Below are 17,700 nucleotides of genomic sequence, written 5' to 3' on the forward strand. Positions count from 1 at the left end.
CCACGACCACCACGTCCACCACCACCACGTCCACCACCACCACATCCACCACCACTACATCCACCACCACCATGTCCACCACCACCATGTCCTCCACCACGACGTCCACCACCACGACGTCCACCACCATGTCCATCACTACCACCATGTCCACCACCACATCTACCACCACCACGTCCACCACCACATCCACCACCATGTCCACCACGTCCACCACATCCACAACGTCCACCACATCCACCATGTCCACCTCCACGTCCATGACCACCACCACCACGCCCACCACCACCAAGTCTACCGCCACCACTTCCACCACCACCACGTCCACCACCACATCCCCCACCATGTCCACCAACATGTCCATCATCACTGTGTCCACCACCACGTCCACCACGTCCGCCACCACCACCACATCCATCACCACCACCACGTGCACCACGTTCACCACCACCACGTCCACCACCACCTAGTCCACATCCACTACCACCACTTCCACCCCCACCACGTCCACCACGTCCACCACCATGTCTACCTTCACCACCACATCCACCACCACGTCCACCACCACATCCACCTCATCTACCACATCCACCATCACCACATCCACCACCAAAACGTCCATCACCACATCCACCACCATGTCCACAACATCCACCAGCACCACATCCAACAGCACATTGTCCAACAGCACCACGTCCACCACCACCACATCCAACGCATCCACCACAACCACCACCACGTCCACCACTACCACGTCTGCCACCACCACGTCCACAACCACTGCATCCACCACCACCATGTCCACCACATCCATGACCACCATGTCCACCACCTCAATGTCTACCACCACCACATCCACCACCACCATGTCCCCCACCACCAAGTCCACCACCAACATGTCCACCACCACCAACATGTCCACCACCACCATGTCACCCACCACCACATCCACCACATCCACCACCCCACCAGGTCCACTACCACCACATCCACCACCATGTTCACCACAGCCACCACCACCACGTCCACCACGTCCACCACTACATCCATGACCACCACATCCACCACCACGTCCACCACCACGTCCACCACCATATCCACCAACACTACATCCACCACCACATCCACCACCACCACGTCTACCGCCACCACTTCCACCACCACCACGTCCACTACCACCATGTCCACCACTACATCCACCACCACCACATCCACCACCACATCAGCCACCATGTCCACCACATCCAACACCACCATGTCCACCACCATGTTGACCATCACCACGTCCACCACCACCACCAGGTCCACCACCACCACATCCACCACCACGTCCACCACATCCACCATGTCCACAACATCCACCATGTCCACCACCACATCCACGACCACCACCACCACATCCACCGCCACCACCACGTCTACCACCACCACATCCACCACCACTGCGTCGACCACCACCATGTCCATCACATCCACGACCACCATGTCCACCACCTCAATGTCCACCACCACCACATCAACCACCACCATGTCCACCACCATGTCCACCATCACCACGTCCACCACCACCACCAGGTCCACCACCACCACATCCACCACCATGTCCAACAGCACCACGTCCACCACCACCACATCCAACACATCCACCACAACAACCATCACGTCCACCATCACCACCACGTCTACCACCACCACGTTCACCACCACTGCGTCCACCACCACCATGTCCACCAAATCCATGACCACGATGTCCACCACCTCAATGTCCACCACCACCACATCCACCACCACCATGTCCACCACCACCATGTCCCCCACCACCAAGTCCACCACCACCACATCCACCACCATGTCCACCACCCCCACCATGTCCACCACCACCACATCCACCACGTCCACCACCATGTCCACCACCACCATATCCACCACCACGGTCCCCACAGCCACCACCACCACATCTACCACGCCCACCACCACGTCCATGACCACCACATCCACCACCACGTCCACCACGTCCACCACTTCCATGACCACCACATCCACCACCACCACGTCTACTGCCACCACTTCCACCACCACCACGTCCACCACCACCATGTCCACCACCACATCCACCACCACCACATCCACCACATCCAACACCACCATGTCCACCACCATGTCCACCACCACCATGTCCACCACCACCACGTCTACCACCACATCCACCACCACGTCCACCACGACATTCAGCACCATGACCACATTCACCACGTTCACCACCACCACATCCACCACCACCAGGTCCACTTCCACTACCACCACACCCACCACCACGTCCACCACCACGTCCACCACCACCACATCCACCTCATCCACCACATCCACCACCACCACGTCCACTACCAAAATGTCCACCACCACCACATCCACCACCACCACCACCATGTCCACCACCACGTCCACCAGCACCATGTCCAAAAGCACCACATCCACCACCACCATGTCCACCACCACCATGTCCTACACCACCAACCCGTCCACCATCAAGTCCACCACCACGTCCACCACCACGTCTACCACATCCACCACCACCACGTCCACCACCACCACATCCACCACAACCACCACCACATCCACCAACACCACATCCACACCACCACGTCCACCACCACCACGTCCAACACCACAATGTCCACCACCACCATGTCTACCACATCCACCACCACCACATCCACCACCACAACATCCACCACCACCATGTCCACCACCACCATGTCCACCACCACGTCCACCACCAGGTCCACCACCACCATGTCCACCACCACGTCCACCATATCCACCACCACCATGTCCAGCACATCCACCACCATGTCCACCACATCCACCACCATGTCCACCACCACCACATCCACCACCACCATGTCTACCACCCCCACGTCCACCACCACCATGTCCACCACCATATTCACCACAGCCACCACCACCACATCCACCACGCCCACCACCACGTCCATGACCACCACATCCACCACATCCACCACATCCACCACCACCACATCCACCACCACCACATCTACTGCCACCACTTCCACCACTACCATGTCCACCACCACATTCACCACCACCACATCCACCACGTCCAACACCACCATATCCACCACCATGTCCACCATCACCACGTCCACCACCACATCCACCACCACATCCACCGCCACCATGTCCACCACGACATATAGCACCAAGACCCTGTGCACCACGTTCACCACCACCACATCCACCACCACCAGGTCCACGTCCACTACCACCACTTCCACCACTACCACGTCCACCACCATGTCTACCATCACCACCACACCCACCACCACGTCCACCACCACCACATCCACCTCATCCACCACATCCACCACCACCACGTCCACTACCATAATGTCCACTACCACCACATCCACCACCACCACTATGTCCACCACCACGTCCACCAGCACCACGTCCACCACCACCACGTCCAAAAGCACCATGTCCACCACCACCATGTCCACCACCACCATGTCCTACACAACCAACACGTCCACCACCAAGTCCACCACCAAGTCCACCACCACGTCCACCACCACGTCCACCACATCCACCACCACCACGTCCACCACCACCACATCCACCACAACCACCACCACATCCACCAACACCACGTCCACACCACCATGTCCACCACCACCACGTCCACCACCACAACGTCCACCACCACAACGTCCACCACCATGTCCACCACATCCACGACCACCACATCCACCACCACAACATCCACCACCACCATGTCCACCACCACCATGTCCACCACCACATCCAGCACCAGGTCCACCACCACCATGTCCACCACCACGTCCACCATATCCACCACCACCATGTCCAGCACATCCACCGCCATGTCCACCACATCCACCACCATGTCCACCACCACCACATTGTTGGACCTGGCCCTCTTGGCAGGGTCATCCCTAAACTTTTTGCCTTCCTCCAATACTCTCTCTGACCTGTTTTTGTTGGTTAAATGACTCTGGGCACTTTACCACTGCTGACCAGTGCTAAAGTGCATATGCTCTCCCTGTGCAAAATGTATATGTGATTGATTTCCATGATTGGCTCATTGGATTTACTGTCAGTACCCAGTAAAGTGCACCAGGAGTGCCAGGGCTTGTAAATGCCAATACTGCTAGTGGGCCTGCAGCGCTGGTTGCGCCACCCACAGAAGCAGCCTTGTAAAAATGTGTCTAGGGTCTGCCATTGCAGAACCTGCGTGCAGGCTGGGACTGTCATGCTGGCTGGGCAAGTGCACACACTTGCCAGCCCCTAAACCTTCCCTTAACTTCATATTAGTCATCCCTATGGTAGGCCAAAGGGCAGGGTGCATTGTAAGTGTAAGGTAGGACATGCACTGATGTAGGTGGCATGTCCTAATAGTGAATTACAGCCAAATTTGTTTTTCACTATTGTAAGGCTACCTGTTCTCTTAGGCCAAGATGGGCTGCTGTAATTATTACACTCTATAATCCCAGCAGGCTCAGGTAACATGGTAGAAAGTAAAGTTTAGTATGCCTGAACTCAGAATAATAAAATACTTATTTTAGTAAAGTTTATTTTAATATCCTGTGTTTGCAAATGCTACTTTTAGAAAGCTAGCATTTGCTTGCCTAACCATTTCAGCCCGCCTCTGCTAGTATGTGTATCTGGCTGTCTGGGATATGTGAGTGACAGGGCTGTGGGATGACAGGTGGTGAATGCAAGGATTACACCTTAGTGGAAGGTGGGAGTGCCCCTGGACTCTGAATAGGGCTGTGCTCTGCCACCACAATGCTGGCTCCGCCCCCTTGGGAGCGATTGATGACTCAGCCGGCACCTGGCCCAGGAAGGGCGAAGCACTGTCAACAAGGTACTCCTGGCTGCCCCTGTCCACACAATGCTGGCTCCACCTCCTGTGGAGCCTCTGCTGTGCCTGCCCCTCACACTGAAAGAAGACACCAGAGTACACCCAACAAAGTACTCAGAGACTGAATGAAGTTATGCAGAGGCCCCCCTGGCCTGTGAGAACAAAGAAAATGCTGTATAAAAGTAGGAGCCCTGCTCATTGTAAATCAGAATCCTGTTTCCCACAAAGAACCTCTGCCCAACTAGAAGGAGAAGACGACGCTGGAAGGACAGGCCTGCTGCTTGCCTTGCTGAGGACAGAGTGGAAAAGACTTGATGAAAAGACTTTGTAGACTTGTGCTGAAACTTTCTCCAAGGGCTTGTCTGAGCCTGCCCCCTGATCTGAACCCCAGGACTAGTGGGTTCATGGTGTCTTCGCTCGTTTTGACCTTCGAGCCGTGTGTACCTCCCGCTGGAGTTGAGTCTGCGCCCCCATCGCCCCCTCCTAGGGCTGTGGCACTCGGGAGCTCGCCTGCCCTTTACCCATGAGAGCCTCGCTCCTTGGAGTCGCTCTCTGCCCCCGGGTCAGGCTGCCTGCTCCTCTGCCCCTGCCGGCCACTGGAGCACGCTGAGCGCTCACTCACCCCTCCCGCCGGAATTCCTTTGCAGCCGGTGACCTACACCGAGACTGCAGCCTGCACATGTCACGTGTCCTGCTGTCCCCGCTCACCGACCCAAAGACTTTACAGGCCCGCCACCCCCCTGGTTGGGAGACCCCAGTACCATCTGTACTGGGGTCGTGGGCCGCGCCTGCCTGTGTGTATGCACTTGCCGAATTGTAAAGATCCGAGGATACCCCCAAGAAAGGAATTCAAACCGGGCTCGGGGCCCACAACGTTTTATTTCCCCGTCAGCCTGTAACTGTGTACTAAGGCTTTCCCTGTGACTTGGCCCAAGAGGCTCCTCTCATCGTCTCCCTGCTCCTCACTGCAGCCGAGAGCCCCCACCTCCGGAAAAGGCCCGGGGTTCCTCGAGGCTCCTCTCATCGCCTGCTTGCTGCTCCGCAGCTCAGCCCCCACCTCCGGAAAAGGCCCAGGGTTTCTCGAGGCCCCTCTCTGGTCTCCATTCAACCCGCACCGCTAGATGCGTGAGCATTGGCAGGGCCCGGGGTTTTCTTCCGTGTGGAGCACAGAGGAGCGCTGCGAAGCGCACAGAGGCGCTTGGGAGCGCCGTATCTTCCAGGAACGGGGCAAGAGGCCCCAAATATTGCATAACAAGAACTGTGGCATTATCCTTTCTAAAAGAGTAACTGAACTGCCACAAAAAGAACTATTTTAAGCAAAAGAGACTAAAAGGAAGCAGCTATTAATTCAAAAGAACACTTGCCATTTTTCTATGATCTTGTGGCCTAACAAAAATCATTATATTGGTCTTGTAATAAGTCTTGCCTGAACATATATATTTTTACATAAAGAAGCAGTATTTTTATATATCCACAGCCTGGTGTCCATTTGTGGGGGGATTGGTACATTTACTGTGTGTGTGATTACAAATGCTTAACTCAGAAACGCCTGAAGAATAGCCTTGGCTGCTCACGCCACGCACCTAGAGGGTGAGCAAGGGTAATTCTAAGGGGTCATCCTTCGCCCTGACTTAGAGGAGAGGGTCCCTGCTGGTCACAAGTGAATACTTGCGCCAACCAGGGACCCCCAATTCTAACACACATCAACCACCACCATGTCTACCACCACCACTTCCGCCACCACTACGTCCACCACCACCATGTCCACCACCACATCCACCACCACATCCACCACCACACCCACCACGTTCACCACCACCATGTCCACCACCACCACGTCCTCCACCACCACCATGTCCACCACGTCCACCATCACCATGTCCACCATGGCCAGCACCACCTCGTTCACCACCACCATGTCCACCACCACCACCACATCCACCACTTCCACCACAACCACAACCACTTCCACCACCACCACCACATCCATCACCACCATGACCACCACCACCACGTTCACCACCAACACTTCCACCACGACCACATTCACCACCACATCCACCACCACGTCCACCACCACCATGTCCACCACAACCACCACGTCCACCACCATGTGTACCACCACCATGTCCAGCACCACCATGTCCAGCACCACCATGACCACCACCACCACCTTGTCCACCACCACCACATCCACCACCACTATATCCACCACCACGTCCACCACCACGTCCACCACCACCACATCCACCACCACCACATCCACCACCACCACCATGTCCACCACCACCACCACCACATTCACCACCACCATGTCCACCACCACCACATCCACCACCACCACGTCCACCACATCCATCACCACCACTTCCACTAACACCACCACGTCTACCACATCCACCACCACATCCACCACCACGTCCACCACCACCACATCCACCACCACCACCACGTCCACCACCACCACATCCACCACCACCACCATGTCCACCTCCACCACCACCATGTCCACCACCACCACATCCAGCACCAACGCCACATTCACCACCACTACCACATCCACCACCACTACGTCCACCACCATGTCCACCACCACCATAACATCCACCACCACCATGTCCACCACCACCACATTCACCTCCACCACATCCACTACCACCATGTCCACCACCACGTCCACCACCATCCCATCCGCCACCTCCACGTCCACCACCACGTCTACCACCACCATGTCCACCACTACATCCACCACGACCATGTCAACCACCATGTCCACCACCATGTCCACCACTACATCCACCTCCACGCCCTCCACCACATCCACCACCACCATGTCCACCACCATATCCACCACCACAACCACCACCACATCCACCACCACCATATCCACCACCACATCCACCACCACCACATCGTCCATCACCATGTCCACCACCACCACATCCACCACCACCACCACATCCACCACCATGTCCACCACCACCACATCAATCACCACCACATCCACAACCATGTTCACCACATCCACCACCATCACATCCACCACGTCCACCACCATGTCCATGACCACCACATCCACCACCACGTCCACCACCATGTCCATGACCACAACCACCACATCCACCACCACGTCCACCACATCTACCGCCACCACTTCCACCACCACCACCACGTCCACCACCACCATGTCCACCACCACATCCACCACCACCACATCCATCACCACATCCACCACCATGTCCACCACACCCAACACCACCATGTCCACCATCACCACGTCCACCATGCCCACCACTTCCACCAGCACCATGTCCACCATGTCCACCAGCACCACGTCCACCACCACGTCCACCACCACGTTTACCACCACCATGTCCACCACAACATTCAGCACCACCAGGTCCTCATCCACTACCACCACTTCCACCACCACCACCACGTCCACCACCACCACATCCACCACATCCACCACCACCACGTCCACCACCAAAAGGTCCACCACCACCACAACCACCAGCACCACCATGTCCACCACCACGTCCACCAGCACCACATCCACCAGCATCACATTCAACAGCACCACGTCCACCACCACCATGTCCACCACCACCATGTCCTACACCACCACCATGTCCACCACCAAGTCCACCACCACATCCACCACCACATCCACCACCACCACATCCACCACCACCACATCCACCACAACAACCACCACATCCACCAACACCATGTCCACACCACCATGTCCACCACCACCACGTCCACCACCACCATGTCCACCACCACAACATCCACCACCACCATGTCCACCACATCCATGACCACCATGTCCACCACCACCATGTCCACCACCACCATGTCCTCCACCACCATGTCTACCACCACCAGGTCCACCACCACCATGTCCACCACCACCACCACATCCACCACCACCATGTCCACTACCACAACCACCACCATGTCCACCACATCCACCACCACCATGTCCACCATGTCCACCACCACCACATCCACCACATCCACCGCCAACACGTCCTCCACCACCACGTCCACCCCACCATGTCTACCGCCACCATTTCCACCACTACCAAATCCACCACCACCAGGTCCACGTCCACTACCACCACTTCCACCACCACGTCGACCACCATGTCTACCATCACCACCACACCCACCACCATGTCCACCACCACATCCACCACCACTACATCCACCTCATCCACTACATCCACCGCCACCACGTCCACCACCAAACTGCCCACCACCACCACATCCACCACCACCACCATGTCCACCACCACGTCCACCAGCACCACGTCCACCAGCACCACGTCCAACAGCACCACGTCCACCACCACCATGTCCTACACCACCACGTCCACCACCACCATGTCCACCACCACCACATTCACCTCCACCACATCCACCACATCCACTACCACCCTGTCCACCACCACGTCCACCACCATCACATCCGCCACCTCCATGTCCACCACCACGTCTACCACCACCATGTCCACCACTACATTCACCACCACCATGTCAACCACAATGTCCACCACCATGTCCACCACTACATCCACCTCCACGTCCACCACCCAATCCTCCACCACCATGTCCACCACCATATCCACCACCACAACCACCACCACATCCTCCACCACCACATCGTCCATCACCATGTCCACCACCACCACATCCACCACCACCACCACATCCACCACCACGTCCACCACCACCACATCCATCACCACCACATCCACAACCATGTTCACCACATCCACCACCATCACATCCACCACATCCACCACCACGTCCACCACCATGTCCATGACCACGACCACCACATCCACCACCACGTCTACCACCACCACGTCTAAAGCCACCACTTCCACCACCACCACGTCCACCACCACCATGTCCACCACCACATCCACCACCACCACATCCACCACCACATCCACGACCATGTCCACCACACCCAACACCACCATGTCCACCACCACCACGTCCACCACCACCATGTCCACCACGTCCACCACCACCAGGTCCAGCACCACCACGTCCACCACCATGTCCACCACCATGTCCACCAGCACCATGTCCAACAGCACCATGTCCACCACCACGTTCACCACCACCACGTCCACCACAACATTCAGCACCACCACCACGTGCACCACGTTCACCACCACCACATCCACCACTACCACCACTTCCACCACCACGTCCACCTTCACCACATCCACCTCATCCACCACATCCACCACCACCTCGTCCACCACCAAAATGTCCACCACCACCACATCCACCACCACCACCATGTCCACCAGCACCACATCCACCAGCACCATGTTCAACAGCACCATGTCCACCACCACCATGTCCTACACCACCACCATGTCCACCACCAAGTCCACCACCACATCCACCACCACCACATGCACCACAACCACCACCACATTCCACCACCACATCCACCAACACCACGTCCACCACCACCATGTCCACCACCACCATGTCCACCACCACAACATCCACCACCACCATGTCCACCACATCCACGACCACCACGTCCACCACCACCATGTCCACCACCACCATGTCCTCCACCACCATGTCCACCACCACCACATCCACCACCACCATGTCCACCACCACCACCATGTCCACCACCAGGTCTACCACATCCACCACCACCATGTCCACCACCACCACATCCACCACCACATCCACCACCACCATGTCCACCACCACGTCCACCACCATGTCCACCACATCCACCACCACCATGTCCACCATGTCCACCACCACCACATCCACCACATCCACCACATCCACCACCACCACGTCCTCCACCACCACGTCCACCCCACCATGTCTACCGCAACCACTTCCACCACCACCATATCCACCACCACCAGGTCCATGTCCACTACCACCACTTCCACCACCACATCCACCACCATGTCTATCATCACCAGCACACCCACCACCATGTCCACCACCACATCCACCACCACCACATCCACCTCATCCACTACACCCACCGCCACCATGTCCACCACCAAACTGCCCACCACCACCACATACACCACCACCACCATGTCCACCACCACGTCCACCAGCACCACGTCCACCAGCACCACGTCCACCAGCACCATGTCCACCACCACCATGTCCTACACCACCACCACGTCCACCACCAAGTCCACCATCACGTCCACCACCATGTCCACCACATCTACCACCACCACATCCACCACCCCCGCGTCCACCACAACCACCACCATGTCAACCACCACATCCACCAACACCATGTCCACACCACTAAGTCCACTACATCCACCACCACTACATCCACCACCACAACGTCCACCACCATGTCCACCACATCTACGACCACCACATCCACCACCACAACTTCCTCCACCACCACCATGTCCACCACCATCATGTCCACCACCACCATGTCCTCCACCACCACGTCCACAACCAGCACGTCCACCACCACCATGTTCACCACCATGTCCACCACCAGGTCCACTACCACCACGTCCACCACCATGTCTACCAGCACATCCACTACATCCACCACCACCACGTCTACCACATCCACCACCACCACTTCCACTACCACCACCACATCCACCACACCCACCACCACATCCACCACCACGTCCACCACCACCACGTCCACCACCACCACCATGTCCACCTCTACCACCACCATGTCCACCACCACCACATCCACCACCACGTTAATCACCACCATTTCCACCACCACCATGTCCACCACCACCACATCCACCACCAATGCCACATTCACCACCACTACCACATCCACCACCACCACTTCCACCACCACCACCATGTCCACCACCACCATGTCCACCATCACGTCCACCACCATCACATCCGCCACCTCCATGTCCACCACCACGTCCACCACCACCATGTCCACCACTACATCCACCACCACCATGTCAACCACCATGTCCACCACCATGTCCACCACTACATCCACCTCCACGTCCACCACCACATCCACCACCACCATGTCCACCACCATATCCACCACCACAACCACCACCACATCCACCACCACCATATCCACCACCACATCCACCACCACATCCTCCACCACCACATCGTCCATCACCATGTCCACCACCACCACATCCACCACCACCACCACATCCACCACCACGTCCACCACCTTCACATCCATCACCACCACATCCACAACCACGTTCACCACATCCACCACCATCACATCCACTACATCCACCACGTCCACCACCACGTCCATGACCACCACATCCACCACCATGGTCACCATCATGTCCACCATGTCCACCACAATGTCCACAACCACGACCACCACATCCACCACCACGTCCACCACCACCACGTCTACCGCCACCACTTCCACCACCACCACATCCACCACCATGTCCACCACCACATCCACCACCACCACATCTACCACCACCACATCTACCACCACATCCACCACCACGTCCACCACACCCAACACCGCCATGTCCACCACCACCACGTCCTCCACCACCATGTCCACCACGTCCACCACCACCATGTCCACCATGTCCAGCACCACCACGTCCACATACATGTCCACCACCATGTCCACCAGAACCACGTCCAACACCACGTTCACCACCACGTTCAACACCACGTTCACCACCACCACATCCACCACAACATTCAGCACCACCACCATGTGCACCATGTTCACCACCACCACATCCACCACCACCAGGTCCTCGTCCACTACCACCACTTCCACCACCACCACCACGTCCACCACCACCACATCCACCTCATCTACCACATCCACCACCACCACACCCACCACCAAAATGTCCACCACCACCACATCCACCACCACCACCATGTCCACAACCACGTCCACCAGCACCACATCCACCAGCACCATGTCCAACAGCTCCATGTCCACCACCACCATGTCCACCACCATGTCCTATACCACCACCATGTCCACCACCAAGTCCACCACCATGTCCACCACCACATCCACCACATCCACCACCACCACATCCACCACCACCACATCCACCACAACCACCACCACCTCCACCACCACCACCTCCACCACCACAACATCCACCACCACCATGTCCACCACATCCACGACCACCACGTCCACCACCACCATGTCCACCACCACCATGTCCACCACCACCATGTCCACCACCACCATGTCCACCACCACCATGTCCTCCACCACCACGTCCACCACCACCACGTCCACCACCACCATGTACACCACCACCCCCACGTCCACCACCAGGTCCACCACATCCACCACCACAATGTCCACCACCATGTCCACCACCACCACATCCACCACCATGTCCACCACCACCACCACCACGTCCAGCACCACGTCCACCACATCCACCACCACCATATCCACCATGTCCACCACCATGTCCACCACCACCACATCCACCACATCCACCGCCATCACATCCTCCACCACCACGTCCACCACCACCATGTCTACCACCACCACTTCCACCACCACCACATCCACCACCACCAGGTCCACGTCCACTACCAACACTTCCACCACCATGTCTACCATCACCACCACGCCCACCACCATATCCACCACAACATCCACCACCACCACATCCACCTCATCCACTACATCCATCACCACCACGTCCACCACCAAAATGCCTACCACCAACACATTCACCACCACCACGTCCAACAGCACCACGTCCACCACCACAATGTCCACCACCACCATGTCCTACACCACCACGACATCGACCACCAAGTCCACCACCATGTCCACCACATCCACCACCACCACATCCACCCCCACCGCATCCACCACAACCCCCACCATGTCCACCACCACATCAACCAACACCACGCCCACACCACCAAGTCCACCACATCCACCACCACCACATCCACCACCACAACGTCCACCACCACCATGTCCACCACATCTACGACCACCACATCCACCACCACAACTTCCACCACCACCATGTCCACCACCATCATGTCCACCACCACCATGTCCTCCACCACCACGTCCACCACCAGCACGTCCACCACCACCATGTCCACCACCACCACCATGTCCACCACCAGGTCCACCAGCACCACGTCCACCACCACGTCTACCACCACGTCCACCACATCCACCACCACCATGTCCACCACGTCCACCACCATGTCCACCACCATGTCCACCACCACCACATCCACCACCATGTCCGCCACCACCACGTCCTCCACCACCATGTCCACCATGTCTGCCGCCACCACTTCCACCACCACCAGGTCCACCACCACCATGTCCACCACCACATCCACCACCACCACATCCACCACCACATCTACCAGCATGTCCACCACGTCCACAACCACCATGTCCACCGCCACCACGTCCTCCACCACGACCATGTCCACCACATCCACCACCACCATGTCCACCACGTCCAGCACCACCACGTCCATCACCACCACCATGTCCACCACCACCACATCCACCACCACCACTTCCACCACAACCACTTCCACCACCACGTCCACCACTACCACCACATCCACCACCACCATGACCACCACCACCATGTTCACCACCAACATATCCACCACCACCACATCCACCACCACATCCACTACCATGTCCACCACCACCATGTCCACCACCCCCACCATGTCCACCACCACATCCACCACCATGTCCAGCACCACCATGTCCAGCACCACCACGTCCACCACCACCACCATGTCCACCACCACCACCACATCCACCACCACATCCACCACCACATCCACCACCACATTCACCACCATGTCCACCACCACCACATCCACCACCACCACATCCACCACTACCACCATGTCCACCACCACCACGTCCACCACCACCACAACCATGTCCGCCACCACCACATCCACCACCACCATGTCCACCACATCCACCATCATCACTTCCACTACCACCACCACTTCCACCACATCCACCACCACGCCCACCACCACCACATCCATTACCACCACCATGTCCACCTCCATCACCACCATGTCCACCACCACCATGTCCACCACCACCACATCCACGTCCACCACCACCATTTCCACCACCACCACATCCACCACCACCACCACATCCACCACCAACACCACATTCACAACAACTACCACGGCAACCACCACCATGTCCACCACCACATCCACCCCCACCACCATGTCCACCACCACCATGTCCACCACCACCACATCCACCACCACGTTCAGCACCACCACATCCATCAAGTCCACCACCACCATGTCTACCACCACGTCCACCACCATCACATCTGCCACCACCACCACGTCCACCACTACATCCACCACCACCATGTCCACCTCCATGTCCATCACCATGTCCACCACCACATCCACCTCCACGTCCACCACCACATCTACCACCACCATGTCCACCACCACCACAACCACCACCACATCCACCACCACCATGTCCACCACCACGTCCACCACCACATCCTCCACCACCACATCGTCCATCACCATGTCCACCACACCACCACATCCATTACTACCACATCCACCACCACGTCCACCACCACCACATCCACCACCACCACATCCTCCACCACCACAATGTCCATCCCCACCATGTCCACCACCACCATGTCCACCAGCACCACCACGTCCACCAACGCTACATCCATCACCACCATGTCCACCACATCTACCACCACCTCCACCACCACCACGTCCACCACCACATCCACCACCACCATGTCCGACCACCACGTTCACCACCACCACATCCACCACCACTACATCCACCACCACCACGTCCAGCACCACCACATCCACCATGTCCTCCACCACCATGTCCATCACCACCATGTCCACCACGTCCACCACCACCACTATGTCCACCACCACATCCACCACCACCACGTACAACACCACCACGTCCAACACCATCACGTCCAACACCACCATGTCCACAACCACCACGTCCTTCACCACCAAGACATCCACCACCATGTCCTTTCCCACCACCACCTCATCCACAACCACCACCACATCCACCAACACCACCACGTCCACCACCACCACATCCAGCATCACCACCGTGTCCACAACCATGTCCACCACCACCACGTCCACCACCCCCACATTCACCACCATGTCCACCACCACATCCACCACCACTTCCACCACCACCACATTCACCACCTCCACCACCACCACCACCACCATGTCCACCACCATGTCCACCACCATGTCCATCACCATGTCCACACCACTATGTCCACCACCACCAGGTCCATCACCACCACCATGACCACCACCACCACATCCACCACCACCCCCACGTCAACTGCTAACACATCTACCACCACCATGCCCACAACCACCACGTCCACCACTTCCATGTCCACCACCATGTCCACCACTATGTCCACATGCACCACCATGTCCACCACCATGTAACCAACCACCACCATGTCCACCACCACCACCTCCACATCCACCACCACCACCATGTCCACCACCATGTCCACATGCACCACCATGTCCACCACCACATCCAACACCACCACCATGTCCACATGCACCACCATGTCCACCACCACCACCACTACATCCACTACCACCACCATGTCCACCACCACCACCATGTCCACCACCACCATGTCCACAACCACCATGTCCACAACCACGTCCACCACTACCACCATGTCCACCACCATCACCACATCCATCACATCCACCACCACCACGTCCACCACCACCTGTGACAGGTAAAGTGTCACTGGAGGGCAGAGGTAATAGGAGTGTCAACCCCAGCTGTACATGGGACATTTAAGGATGCATTTGGTGTGAGAAGACGGGAATAGGGGCTAGAAGTAGTACACCTGCCCCAAGATACATTTTGAAGAGGCGCAATGTCACAGGGGCTTCTGTAAAAGTATTTGCAGCATCTCTCCCTCTCAGTGTGCATACCTGCACGAGCCACTCACTCAAAACAAGCATTGGCATAGCCAATAGGTCTCGCCTTTGGGACCTTATAAGTGTTTAGCCATGCAACACTTGATGTTGTTGCACCAAGGATATTGTGCTGGAGAACTAAACACTTATAAGGTCCCAAAGGCGAGACCTATTGGCTATGCCAATGCTTGTTAAGTCATTGTGACAGGAAGGACTCTTGCCCCCGCTTCTCATGTTTCTTTAGCTTTTATCACGGCCAAGACTTGCCACAGTGTGCCGCCATGTGGTGCAGGTGGTTGCAATGATTGGCATTGTGGTATGTGTGGCAATAGACCTGCGCACCAATCTGAACTATTATTATGTGTAGTCATGTAATGTGTGCTGTATGCATCCCCGCCAGGATTTATTAAAAGATAATATCTGTGCCAGAAACTTTTCTAAGGGTTCACTTTAGGCTTTGTCATGCCGCATTGCGTGTCCCTAACATTATTTACGGCATGCCTGTATTCCTTAGAAAATGTTGCCGCCAACAATTCATTCATTTCCAGGCAAAAGACAATCACTGGAAGCAGACATTCTTTCCCGGCAAATTATTTCTATAAGTAACAGTTTTGAAACAAAATCGGGAATGAAGAGATATTTTTTCTTAAATAAATAAATGTTCTACAAGTGATGGAGGAGGATTATGAAGGTGCAATAAAGTGTATATTCAACAGAATACAAATGAACCAGATATTGGTAGGGAATAATACAATTATTTCTGA

General features: G+C 56.8%; 1 protein-coding gene across 2 annotated transcripts in view; it reads right to left on the minus strand.

Moving 5' to 3' along the window:
• Positions 1 to 17,700, minus strand: part of LOC144772811 (uncharacterized) — a 118,507-nt gene that overhangs the window by 23,171 nt on the left and 77,636 nt on the right. The gene's annotated exons all lie outside the window — the stretch shown is intronic.

This window comes from Lissotriton helveticus, chromosome 8, assembly GCF_964261635.1.
Source record: "Lissotriton helveticus chromosome 8, aLisHel1.1, whole genome shotgun sequence".
Classification (NCBI taxonomy): Eukaryota; Metazoa; Chordata; class Amphibia; order Caudata; family Salamandridae; genus Lissotriton; species Lissotriton helveticus.